Genomic DNA, 14,085 nt, shown 5'->3' with positions numbered 1-14,085 from the left:
ATTTAAAGAAGGCACCTTGTAAAAGGGCACCAATAATCATACCCTTTCTCCACTCACAATCTTTATACAAATAATTTTGTCAGGTGCCATGATCTGGCTTGGGGCCAATCACAAAATCAAACATTGGAGTAGAGGAACTGAGATGCCTCCCACCAAAACAGAACAAAAAAATTACTACTGTATAGTTTATAGTGAATGGCATTTTTGTTGGGAATATACTGAAGAGAGTGTGTATGTTTGTAGAGTGTACATATGTTTGATTTTAATAGATAAGAGATTGCTAAAGAGATTATAGCAATCCTACATTCACAGCAGTGTGAGAGTTTCACCTGCTCCACATCTTTATCAGCACTTGGTATTGTCAGTCTTTTTCAATGAAGCCATTCTGGTGGATATGTACTGATCTCAATGTAATTTTAGTTTGCCCTTCCCTGGTGGTTAACGAGGTTGTACATTCTTTCGTGTTGATCATTTGGGTATTCTCTCATGTGAAATATCTCACATGCGGCACATGATCTAAATTTCTTGGTTATTTTTTCTATAGGATTATCTACTTTAAAAATATTGATCTCTATGAATTATTACATAATCTGGATATGAGTTCTCTATTACATTTATGTGCTACAAATATCTACCTTCACTTTATGGCTTGCCTCATTACTCACTTACTGGTGTCTTTTGATAAATGTTACTTCTCTTTTAACTTTGTTTATGACATCTTTCTTTTACAGAAATTTAACACTTTCAGATACTCAAAACTAATATTTGTTGTAGTTTGCAGATTTTGCATCTTTTGTAGGAAAGCATTACTTACATTACTGCTTCTTTTAAAAGCTCTTCAATCATACTTCAAATTCTGAAGTAGTATTTATGAAGTGGTACCCTATGCTCCCTTTTGTACTTGTAATGGTGTGTTTATAATAGAATAAATTATTATGTATTCATAGATTTGTTTTAATACTCTTTATTCTATTCCATTCAACTGTCTATTTCTGTATCAATGAGTACTCTTTCAATGAGTATAGCCTCTAAATATATTTTGATATCTGGTAGGGTAAGTGCTACCACATTGTTCTTTTTCACTTTTAAGTTAACTAAAAATCTGCTTGTCAAGTTCCATAAAATTTTGCTATTGGGATTTTGATTGGGATTGCATTAGATGTATAGGATTAATTTGAGAAAAGAATTTATACTTTTAAAATATTGGGCCATTCTATTTGGGAACTAGATATGTTTCTCTAATGAACAAAACATTCCCTTATGACCTTTAAGAAGGTTTATAAGTTTTCTCCATATAGTACTTTCATTTCTTGGACATTTCAATTCCAGGGTACTTTATGTCATACAACTGGATGCTGTTGATAATGGTATCATATCTTTCCTTATATTTTCTAAAGTATATTTAACCACCATGTAGGGGTTATTTCTATATGTTAATCTTGTGTTTGGCCACCTTAATTTACATCTCCTACTAATACTAAAAACTTACAGTTAATTGTCTTTGACTTATTGTATATTGTTTGAATCTGTGGTAGCATCAATCAATTTTGATATTTTTGATGATATGTGATGCATTTTTGATGACTTTTACTGGATACTTGACTTAAAATCTTTTGGAAGAAAAATGAACCTATATTAAGAGCAACTATTGCTCCCTCAACTGTTGATTTATCAAAAAGAAGTGCTACAATTGTAGTAGATGCTGAATACAAGCTTCCTGAATTCTTGAGTGGAGGTGGTTAGCTTTGTCTTATATATACCTCAGCACTTTAAATGTTTTAATACCATGAAGTAATAAACTGATGAGGATGGGTATACCAACAATTGTCTGCAGCCTACGTTTGAGGATTACTAGGTAAGAATGGGCACTAGGAGAGACAAAATTTATATCAATTTTTTAATTATCATTTGCTCTGGAAGAATTTATTTTTGTTCTATTTATTGCTGCCATTCCTTCCTTGAGTTAGCACAGGTTACTGTATTACCTGGATTTAGAGATTTCTAGATCCCTAAACTCCCACTTATTCATTCAGCTAGTGTGTATGAAGCTTGTATTGTGTGTCAGGCATTGAAGATGTGCAATTAAAAAACACTCAGTCCATTCAAGGGTGTTATTGTCTAGTTAGGGAGTCCCACAAGTAATGAATGATTGTGACTCAGAGTTCCTGAGTATGAACCAGGATTAACAGCATGATTACACCAGTAATGGGGAGTTCAAGTGAGGGCTTGAATTTTAGATATTATGCTATTGAGAGCTTTAAATATATCCACAAAAATTTTTGAAATTTCTCATTGCTTCAGACTTGTGAATATTGGTTGGATCACAGAATATTAAGTTTCAAAGGGATTATTAGAGATCACCTAGTTCATTCTACAGATGAAGAAAGAGAGGTTCTGAGAGCCATGTGCCTTAGCAGAGAAAATAAGCTGAGTAAATGCTGCAATGTGAAATTACATATCTCTAAAATCTTCATCTAAGACATCTTTCATTATAACATATACAATTTATTCTTCCTTGATCAAACCAGTAATATATTTTTTTCAGATCAGTGATTTTTGTTGGCCTCAGTTTTAAGACATCATGAAATTTTATTGTTGGGTTTCAGGAATATCTAATTATCTACCCATATATCTACATTCTAGACAAAGGGCTGTTATGAAATAAAATTAAAAGTGAAAGATTAATCTTTGGTAAATACAACCTCAATTACACCTGATGTATACTCCCAATAGATGTAGTTGAGTGACATGGCTCATGTAAGGGCCATGTCATGACCCTCTGGCTTTGAATTCAAGTAATGCTGGACTTTCTACTTAGCTATTATATTTACAGATTCTGTGGCATTGGGCAAGTCATTTACCTTCTCTGAGCCTTGGTCTTTCCTCATTGGTAAAGTGGAATAATAATACCTACATTACAAGGTTATTGTGAAGATTAAATGAGGTAATATTAGCAGAGAGTCTGGAATATAGTAAATTTCTTGTAAGTGATGGCTATTAAACTATTAGATATAAACCAGTGTCACTGACTTTTATAATCTCACTTATCATATATATTTTCTCCATCTCTAGATATTTTTATTATTAGATGTTTATGTTTATCATAAAATTTCCTGCACTTCTCAAACGTAGTGCTGTTGCATTAGTTATCAACATATCATATGGTGTGACTGAAGTTGTATTCCTTCTTATCAGTTTATTACTTCATGGTATTAAAATATAATGTTAAATACTTGAAGTGTTGAGTTTTATATAAGACAATCACTAAAGCATGTAGGGATATTCAAAAGACTTGAAACCAGTAACAATTTTATTTTAAAGGTGATACTTAATATTATTTATTTGCTATCAGTAGTCTAACTACAAATAGTTATCGAATCCTGCGGACAATAAATGGTCCCTGATTTTAAGGAATTTAAAGTGTACTTAAGACACAAATCATAACCTTGTGAAGAGGATAGAACTTTCAGAACTCTACAAAAAGTATGGAGATGGAAATTATTGTAATAGGGACATTAAGGGCTATGAGTATAAAGGAGGGGAACTTTTTGACTGGAAAAGCCTAATCTGGGAGAGGCTCGTGAATAAAGATGGATGAGAGCTGGTTGGATCTTATTGGATAGGGAAGATCTGGGGGTGGAATGGAGGAACAGCAGAAGTGGGTGAGGGGAAAATTATGTTTGGGGAACACTTGTTCATAAGTTGGCCTAGAAGTGAGAATTCATGAAATTTTAGGTTAAGACCAGATTCAAAAAAGTTTTTAACTAGTTTAAGTACATAATGTTAAGGAGCTTAAACTTTGTTCTCTTGACAGTCAGGAGCCAGTGAAGTTTTCAAGTAGGTGAGTAAAATCAGCAAAGTGGTATTTCAAAAAGATTAATCTGTTGGCCAAATATAACCTGGAATCAGGGGAAAACTGGAGAAGAAAAGATCCTTTAGTAGGCACAATTACGAGGTGGTGAAACGCTGAGTGGTGGAAATGAAAAGAATGGGGAGAATGCAAGGTGCATTATCATGCCAAATTGCCAAGAAATTGGTTACTGACTGGAAATGTGACAAAGTAGTTTCAAGCTCAGTACCAGTTATAGAACTGAAGAAGTCAGCAGCAGGGAGTGATTTTGGTTAGATTTTCATCAAATTGAGTCTGAAAACATGGCAAGATAGCCAAATGGGATTGTCCAGGAACAAGACTAAAAGTGCAGATTTGAACACAATTCCCAACAAGTTAAGGAGACAGCTGGTGGTAGGGAGGGAATGGTTAGTGAAATGAAGTTCCAGAAATTTGGAAGTGGAAGGAAGGAATGATGCAGAAAGAGAGCCTGAGGTAGGAGGCAACCAGGTCCAATGATTTTTCTTTTTTTTTCCCAAAAGATGGGGAAGGCCTGTGAAAGTCTGAAGTTAGAGATGATGGGAAAGAATGAAAGCTGCTTGACAGAGAGATATTGTAGAGAGAGTGTCTAAATGTGAGCTATGAAATCAAGAGGAGGATGAGATGGGAACTCATGGCAGAATGCCTATTTTCCTCTCAATGTCCCTGGTAACTTCCTATCAGGCTTTGCATGGCATTTATAAAAACTTTTTTTAGGATAGCTCAGTCTGGGTGAAGCAGGAAGAATTTTGTATATATTTTCTAATCTTTCCTTGGGCAAAACTGTCCAAATCAGACAGAACTGCAAAATGGTGCTTTTGCCCTTCTTGCAAAAACAGCAAAACCCCAAATGTGGATTCTATGTGGTATAGTGCGTGTAGGTGAGACATTGTGCTTCTCAGGTTATGCTGGCAAAATAAAGAGAAATGCAAGCATTTCCTGAGAGAAAATTAGGAAAATGAATTTGTCAACTGCTGAAGTATTTTTAGAGTGCTAGAGCTTGGATTGACAGTGTTTGATGTCACAATTAATTTATCATTGTCAAAGTATGACTTCCTGCTTTTGACCCTGCACCAAAAAGGCGTAAAAGAGTTTGTGAAGAAAAGCTTCTTGGAAGTCAAATGGCTCATCCACAACAGTGTTCTAATGATTTAAGTAAAAATGAATCAGAAACATGTGGATTTAATTTCCCTTAAAATTCACATGAGTTTGAGACTTAAAGGAAAATAGTACTTGGCACAATGTGTTTAGGATTTGGTTAAACTCAAAACATTTGAAAAACTCCTTGGAACACTGGATGACTTCGAAATACATCTGGGTTTGCCCATCCACGTGGGCACGGTTACAAAACCCTCATCCTTTGTGCCACTATTCAAACATTCGATTGACATGCTTCAGTTTTCAAAAGGCTTAATTAGGATAAAATCAACAAATTTTATTGATTGCCTACTATGTGCCATCAATAACATAGAGAGCCACAGTTTCTCCATTTCACAGCTGGGAAGTCTCTGCTGGAGTGTGATCATGGAAATCCCCTCACAGACAAAATCGGAGTGGGTCCCCGGTCCTTCGGAAATTAGAATCCTATTACATCAGCCATTCCTATTCATAGCCTCTGCCATTGTAGAATTCCATTCAGTTTCAGGAGCATGAAAAAGAGAAAAGTTATGTTGTTTGGTACTGAGTTGGTAATGAAGCATTGCTTTGGGTTTTTAAACCATTACTTTAAAAGGTCACTTTGGTGTGTGTTGAGAAAGCAATACACGCTTATAATGTTACACTGGGGACATTAATTAAAATAAGTAAAGAGGACCATGAAAATGAGGAAAACCAGTGGTTGGCAAAATAACCTCTTTACAGTTGCACTCCCAGCTAACCCACATGGCAAGCCCAATTGTTAGCAACTCCGCAGCAAGGGGATTTGTAATGAAACCCACAGAGGTTCTGCACGAAATGTACTCTTATTATTTATAGCCAATTATATTAGTCCCAAAGCTGAGTGACACCTAGGGAGATAATTGAATTTCTTATATTTTTCTCTTAACACTCACTGCCATGATCAGAAAAACACAATTTTGAATGCTCCTCTCTCTTAGGGTAAGACCATGCCGTCTGTGTAATTGGATAAATCTCCAGGGAAAGCTGGCTTCTCCACTGCATTTTATAAAAAGCTTCATGGAAAGTTGGTCTCAATTTTTGGGTAAGTTTCTCAAGAGACAAAAAGGATGCAACTTGAAATACTCCTCGTTTTTACCTAAGGAAGTTTATGAGCCTTAATCATACAAAAAGCACTGCTTAAGGCTTCTGCCTCAGAAGGTCTGGGCTACACAAAAGCAATGGTCTTCAGAACAGGATAGCGTTCGTTGTTTGAGTAAACACTAAAATGCAGCTCAAAGAGAAATCCCCTCTCCCTCCAAAAAAGAGAACGCTAAATGATTGTGGCTGGTAAACAAATCTTAGGAGAGGCTGTCATATACAGTGCCCTAGGTAATTGCGATCAACTTAAATAACCAGTCCACAGGTTATAAAAAGACAGGAATGACATGTTGACACAGACGACATACTGGGAAATACCTATCTACGTTCGTATACAAGTTTATATAGCTTTTCTAATCTCTTTTCAGATTTATGCTCCTCAATGACCATCTGACATTCTTGGCAAACTTAGGAGGAAATCAACTGTAAATATAATATCCATCACTTTAATTCAGCAAATTTGAGATCCTGAGATTTGAGACTATTGGAGGAAGCAAAGCAGTATGTCTTTCATTAAAGGAGGCAGAGAGGTTAATGGAGACTTCTGCATTACTCAGTGCCAGGTTTCTTAGGATCCCTTAGCTGAAGCTCTATTATTCTCATCTGTTCTGCTGAGAAGTAATGAAAATATCCCCCACAAACCTGAGTAAGTGGATGGGTATTTAGGAGGTAAGGCCTTCCTTGGTGTTGCTGAAATCCTGCGGAATCCCTCTGCTCTTTTTGCTGCTGATGCGGAATTACTAAGGAATGTACCAGTGCCTTTTCTTCAAGGAGGACCAGATAAATAGCTGATGAATACACTACAGGAAATAAGAGAACATTCACGAGAATGATGTCATTTCTTCAATTAGTTACATAATAAAGCTAGTTGTTCATGGCACTGACTATGCCCATGAAAGGCCTTTTTTTCAGATGGGAATAAGTAGGCCATATATATATATATATATATATATATATATATACACACACACACACACACACACACACACACACACACATATATACATACACATATATATGTATATGTCTATCAGTATGAATTAAAGCCTCCTTTCCCCCTCCTCTCTTATTTCCACATAAATTAATTCTACAATTTAATAAACTAACAGGTGGTTCCACTTCAGGCTGAGCAGATGTTAGACTGAATGAATGGAGACCCCTCTTGTGTTCACTATATCCCTGAGCTCTTTCTTTATCTCTTCACTTCTCCCTTTCCTCCCCTCCCGCCACCATTTCTGCCAGATTTATGAGCAGCTACAGTATGAGCTGTTTTGTTTGAGCAATATGAATACTGATGACTGACAAGTGCTGATTTTAGATGTATTAGTAACATTCATAATCCTGAATATGTAGACATTTTTCACCAGATAATGAGGTACCAGATTGCCATACCAGGAAATTCCCTTCTCTTGGTGCCTGTAAGTAGATAATTTCTATTACTTTACTGATGCAACTCTAAATTAGAAGCTGATTTCAGAAGAAGTTAAGAGAAAATATAATGCTAGATTCACAGTTCAGAAAATCCCTACATTGTTCAGAAGTCTGACATATTACTGCAGTGGCATCTTTTACTCCCTTTTTGGTCATTTCTGAGAAATAAACCCCCGTCTTAAATTAAAAAAAAAGGACTTTCCATGTTTCCATGCCTTCTTTCTTTTCAGGTCTGAGGTAGAAATGATTCCATGCTCTTTCTCAGTTTCACAGAGAATTTGCAAACAATGGGACACCAAAAGTGAATCAAGAGGGTTGTTGCTTTCAAGGAATCTTCTTATAACTGTTCACCTAGGGAAATGACAGTATTCAACATAGTGGTTTTTTAAAACTGAAATATCATTGATATACAATCTTATATTGGTTTCAAGTATACAACACAGTGGCTCAACAGTTACCCATATTATTAAATCCTCACCCCTACTAGTACAGTTACTATCTGTCAATATAGAAAGATGTTACAGAATCATTGACTATATTCTCCATGCTATACTCCTATCCTGCTGACCAACTTACATTATGATTGAGAATTCTTGTACCTCTTTATCCCGTTCACCCTCCCCACCTGCCCACCGCAACCCCTCCCCCATGGTAACCAATAGTCACTTCTCAGTGTCTGTCAACATAGTGATTTTTAGTTGAAAACTGTTTTTCATTTATATATATATAAATATTTATACTTCTGACATAATTTCAGATTACATTTCAATAGAGTTATTTTCTGGATCTTACTTTTGATTCCTTACTAAAAATATACTTGGAAGCTTACAGCGTGTTCCTGGCCTGCTCAGAGCTTTGACGAAAGTCATTTTCTCCCCTTGAGACCAGCCATATATAGCTGAGACATTGCTGATGAGAGGAAAAAGTCACCCTCAGTCATTGATCACCAGGGTCGGGATGAGACGGATATTATCCTTCTCATTCTTGGCATTTCCCCTTTAATTCTTTTTCTTAAGGCTTACCCTTCAATAAGAAAGGAAAATCTGGAGCAAAAACATAGATGTGAATTCTCTTTGTGTTGGGATAGTTCTCCCTGTCATCTTAGATTTTTCTTGGAAAAGCACCTAAATGTAATTCCATTTCCATCACTGATTATAAGTAGGTTTTCTGGACAGTTACTGATGTTATCTACATACACAAATCAGTTTCTTCCATTATAAAATGGGGTTGTCAGGATTTGTGGGGATTTAAGGTTCTGAGAACACGGGGTTAGCATGTGGGCCAGAGTGAAGGGGGAAGGGAAGTGGGAGGCAACTCCCCCAGGGCCAGCTGGGTGCAAAGGCACCGTTCCTCCACTTTCTCTAGTTTCATGCTGCCTCTTTGATACCATTGGTTTCAGGAGCTTTGTCATCCACACTCTGATTTCTGCTGTTCCTATCAGGCTTATGGTGTACTTGATGTTGATTTGAAAACACGATTCTCATCACTTACAATCCTTACTTGACTTCCTGTTTGCTGCTTCATTGGTTCCTAAATCTTGACCTCTGACTTCTAGCCTGACTTCAGCTCTGGAGAATTCTTTCTAACAAGTTCAGGATCAAGGACCTGAGGGCTGTCCCCAGGTAGGGGTTAGTGTCCTCTGAATCTGTTTTTCTCGGTTGCTGTAGAAATAAAATGTTGCTAAGGACACAATCAAGTACCTGTAATGTTCTAGACTTTGTGATAAAAATTTTATATGTGTTATCTCTGTACTCTTAGGTGACACCTCTAACCTATGAGGTGAAATAGTGCAATGCTGAGAGTACAGACTGGAGTTTGGATCCCTGAATTTGAATTCTGGTCACACTTATTAAAACTGTGTGACATTGAGCAAGGTACATAAGCTCCTCTGTGTTTCAGTGTGTTTGTTTGTTTGTTTTATCTTTAAATGAGGATTATAATAGTGCCCACATTAAATAGAGTTTTTGCAATGATTAAAAGATTTAAAACTAAGAATGTGCTTATGATATACCTGGTACAGAGAAAAGTTTAATAAGTGTTAGCCATTATAGGTCAATGTTTTTTGAAAGTGTATTAAAATGTCACTACTTGTTAAAGTTACTTTATTTAGATTTATGTTTAATTATTTAATTTAAAAATTATAGACTCCATTTTCTTTTGAATAGCTATGTACAATTATTTTTGTCTTTGTTTGCTATGAAAAATGAAGTTGTGGAGATATCTGACTGATACTGTATTTTACCTTCTTTCTACTTCCCATGGACCTCAGCTGCAAATAAGAGGTTTTGTTCAACTGAGAAAAGATTAGAAAATAGAAACATGAACCAAAAAAGCTGGCTTATTACTTAAACTTACAGCAAATTTGATCCTCTGGATGGATATAATTAGGCAAGACCCAAGATTCCATTTAATGGTACCTTGTATCTTGCTTCTGTTTCTCCTTCCAAAGTATCAGGATCCAATCTTGACTAAATATCACCTAAACTGCTGAGTTGTAAAATTCTATAGAAGTGATTCATTTGGCAAGTGTTCACTAAACACCTACTCTGTCCTAGGCATTGTTCAGCTGTGGAGGTTCACCTGGCCAGTCTACTCTTGTTGCTTCCATCTTAAAGGGAGAAATGGGGCAACAAAGGACACACAGGATGGTGATGTGATGGTGACAGGGTCCGGTGCATGAGCACTGCTTTAGACAAGGCCGACGAGGTGATGATAAGGAGGAGCCAGCCATGTGAGCACTTGGGAGCGAGGGGTCTAAGCACATCACATTCAAGCAAATGCCCTGACGGGGGTATGAGCACCGCCTATGGAGGAAACAGTGGTCTTCATTATGGTCTTTAGAGTGAAGTTATCATTGGATATCCTTTAAGCAATAAGCTCAGGAAGATTTGGAGCCCAACTCATACATTACATTACATATATCTGTGAACTAACATGACAGTCACCACTTCATCTGTTTAGCTGCCTTTAATTTATTACATAAGATTTATAAATATACACTCAAGCGCTACATTATTTTGCATTAACTTTAGATACTAACAACTACTTTTAGTATACTAAAACATACAGAAACAATGAGCTCCTATCATTTAGAACATAATGAAATACTAAACTTCTCTTATTCTCATATTTAGCTAAGGATTAAATTACAAGCTTAATTTACTGATTAAAAAAAATTCCATCTAGTAGACTGCAATGTATGCTGTGATATGTGGTGTTTATATAAATAGCATGGAGGTTAATTCAGACTATTTCATGAAAATGGTTTATGTATTGTAATCATGAGTCAATACACAGTTCTCTCTAAGTTTAAAACAATGTAAATTAGCCAAGCCAATTTAATTCTTGCCAAGAAAGAATATTCCTTAAAGCCATGTTTTTAAGTTTATTAGGTTAAATGCAACTATTTTTGTAACTAATAAGTGAGAGGATTTATTGAATTTTGAAACCCACTGATTATGTTATGTTTTTAAAGTTATTTAAACAAGTTAAATATGTTTATAATAATTTCATTTCCTATATGACATCTAACTAACGAGAAAAAAATAAGACTAAGAGAGAACTGGAGTTGGTTTAATCTCTTTCATGGCCAAAGCCAAGTTTAAATCCTGTCCAAATGCCACTTCTCAATCACAGCTTTAAAGGATTAAACATGATTATAGTGGCATTTCTCTACTTTTCTGATACACAATTTTATGTCAAAGCTTTCTAGAAACCTGCCATGGACTTTCACCCTTGGGGTGAGGAAGTAGCATGGTGAGTATTTTTTCAAGGAAGAATTTGCTTAATATAAATTGGGTAGCATTTACAACTGATGTGTTCAACCTCCTTTATGCCAATTCATGTGAATATTCTGGACTATGAGAAGATAATTTACACCAACATTTTCTCTTTTAGATTATATTCTGCAGATTTGATTAGGGTTTTTCTCTGCTTAAGAAATTTTTGCTCAATAATCTGTTTTTCTGCTTGTTTCACCTAGGAGAAAAGTCTCATTTGTTTACAATGATTTAACAACTGTCTGACAAAATATAATAATCAGTGATTTCTTTCTTTACATTTTGGTAAAATGTGGGCTCTGAGATGGAAAATACTTGGTTTAGAATTTTTCCTTTTTCTGTTTGGTTCAGAGTATAGTCTAAGTTGAACATGGTTTCTCTACTATTATCTTTCCTTACTCTTCTTTCTTGGGCATGCATTGCGAAAAGAATCCTGTCTTTCTAAGGACAATTGTAGCTTTATTTATTTCTAAGAACTCTGTATCATGATTGTCCATAGTGCCTGATTAAAATATCTGGCTTGACTATCTCCCAGTGTGCACTCTTATTTATATAATAGGTAGTTCGAGTTTGGATTCCGAAAATACGGGCACTGTATTCTAAGCTTGCCTTCCCCATCTCAGGTGATCACGGCAGAGCCTGGGCCAGTTTTCTCTGCTTTGTCTCACTTCCTAACTGGAAGGGGAGCCCTGGTGCTTCTCATGGCTGTTTCGGGAGAGAAAGCTTCCCTGGCCCTCGTGTAAACCCTTAGCCTCCTCTCTGCGCAGACAGACCTGAGTTCCAGCCTCCTGTCAGAAGCCATGACTGCCTGCTGTGGGGCCCATTTGACAAAGAGACTGTTGTTGGAAGTGCTGAGTCAGCAGCCTCATTTGGTATTTAAAGAAGACTTTGGAGAAGTTAGCTGCTGGGAAGTTGTTTCTCAAGAATTTTTTGAGTCCCGCTCTGGTGATAAACCTGCCACCTGATAAGTACTAAGTAGTAACTGTACATTTTCAAGATAATGCCACAGCAAAAAGGCACATGCCACCAAAGGAAATGCATTTGACTTGGGTTTAGATATGACGTTCATTAGAAATCATACTTTAGGGGTGCCAGAGGGTATTCTACAATAGTGAGAAAAGGTGCCTGTCTTAGCATGAGAGGTACCTGGAGTCATGAGTAAACACAAATGTCAGATTCTCCCAGATTTTTTAAATAACTGTCATTTTAACATTTACTATGTACCATAACTGTGATTGATTAACATTTACTATATACCATGAACTGTGCTAAGTAGAGGGGATATAATGATAAAGAAGTCACAGCCTCTGTCTGCAAGAAGGGAAACCTTGTAAGCAAATAATACAATAAAAATGATCAGATACTAGATTAGAACTACACATGGGAAGTGAGAGTATGATGAAGAGGGCTCAGTCTTTTTATCCAGAGCATGAGGGGAACCAGGGAAGATTCGGGGAGGTGTCAGACTTGAACTGAGTATGGGTACACAAGGGAGAACATTTGGGAAGGGCTTTACCAGAGCCAGTGGCTCATTGGTTGGTGAGGCCTGGAATCACTCTGGGGAGAATTTGGTGGTGGATAAAGCTGGAGACAACGGTGGGAACAAGATCATAGAGGACATGGTAAGTCATGATAACAATCTGTACTTTGTCTAGTTAGTGATAGATTTTAAGCAAGGAAGTCACACTATCATATTAACATTTTTTTCTTTAAATGTGAGAACTCTGACAGCAACAGGAAAGGTGGATTAAAAGGGAGCCAGCTTGACCCTTAGGAAATCAGCCAGGAGACCAATGCACCAGCCCAGGAGAAAGACCATGACAGCTGGTATTTAGGCAGTTGCAGAGCTCAGAGAAAAGGGGAGGAGGTGGGTGAAGGGATACCATTGAATAGAATGCATAGGTCTTGTCTTGGTGACCAATTGATTGCTGGAGGAGAGGACTAGATGTCCCAGATTTCTGGTCTGGATGGTTGGGTAGATAATGGGGCCAATTACTAAGACAAAGACACAATAATCTTTGTCTTAGTAATTGACCATGTTAAAACTAGTGGATAAACTCATATGACTTAAAACAGGATTAACCGAATTCTTTTTATTTCAAGAATGCCTATTAACTTGATAACTCAAGGCCTCTCAGCATTTTCTTTTCTTCTCCCTCTGCCAAGACATGTAGATAGTTGAAAATGGATGTGTGTTTATCTTGAATTTTTCAGTCCTTCAGTCCTCTACATGTGAATGTGTGTGGTACAGCACAAGTATTAGCTCTGAAAATACTGCTGTCTGCATTCACCATGACTTTTTCTAGCAACTTCAGGCAACTGTCAAAGCCCCAGTGAAGTATACAAATATAAGTTGGAGGATTTATGAGGGGGTGAGAACGTATGTATGAGTCACAGTGCCGTTTTTTAAAAGTCTCACATTTCATAAATAAATATAACTGAATTATAGCAATTTTTAATGTATTATATGTGTATGTGTCTCTTTAAGCTCTAAAAAATACATGAAAGGATGTGAATTGTCCCCTAGGATCCCAGCAATAGAAAGCAATAGTAATTAAGCAAAAAATAAATAAATTGACATGGATGCATTGGAGCTAATATAAATCCTGTGCAATTGGCATAAAGGAATTTGTTATTTTCAAAACAGAGCTAAATCTCTTTTCCATTATAGATTTAATTTAAGTTACATGATAAATAGTGGTAAATTGAACTTTATTATGTATTCATGAAATGCAGTTTAATACAATTGTT

This window comes from Manis pentadactyla, chromosome 1 (assembly GCF_030020395.1).
Source record: "Manis pentadactyla isolate mManPen7 chromosome 1, mManPen7.hap1, whole genome shotgun sequence".
NCBI lineage: Eukaryota > Metazoa > Chordata > Mammalia > Pholidota > Manidae > Manis > Manis pentadactyla.
The sequence above is the reverse complement of the archived record's forward strand: the minus strand, read 5'-3'. Positions refer to the sequence as shown.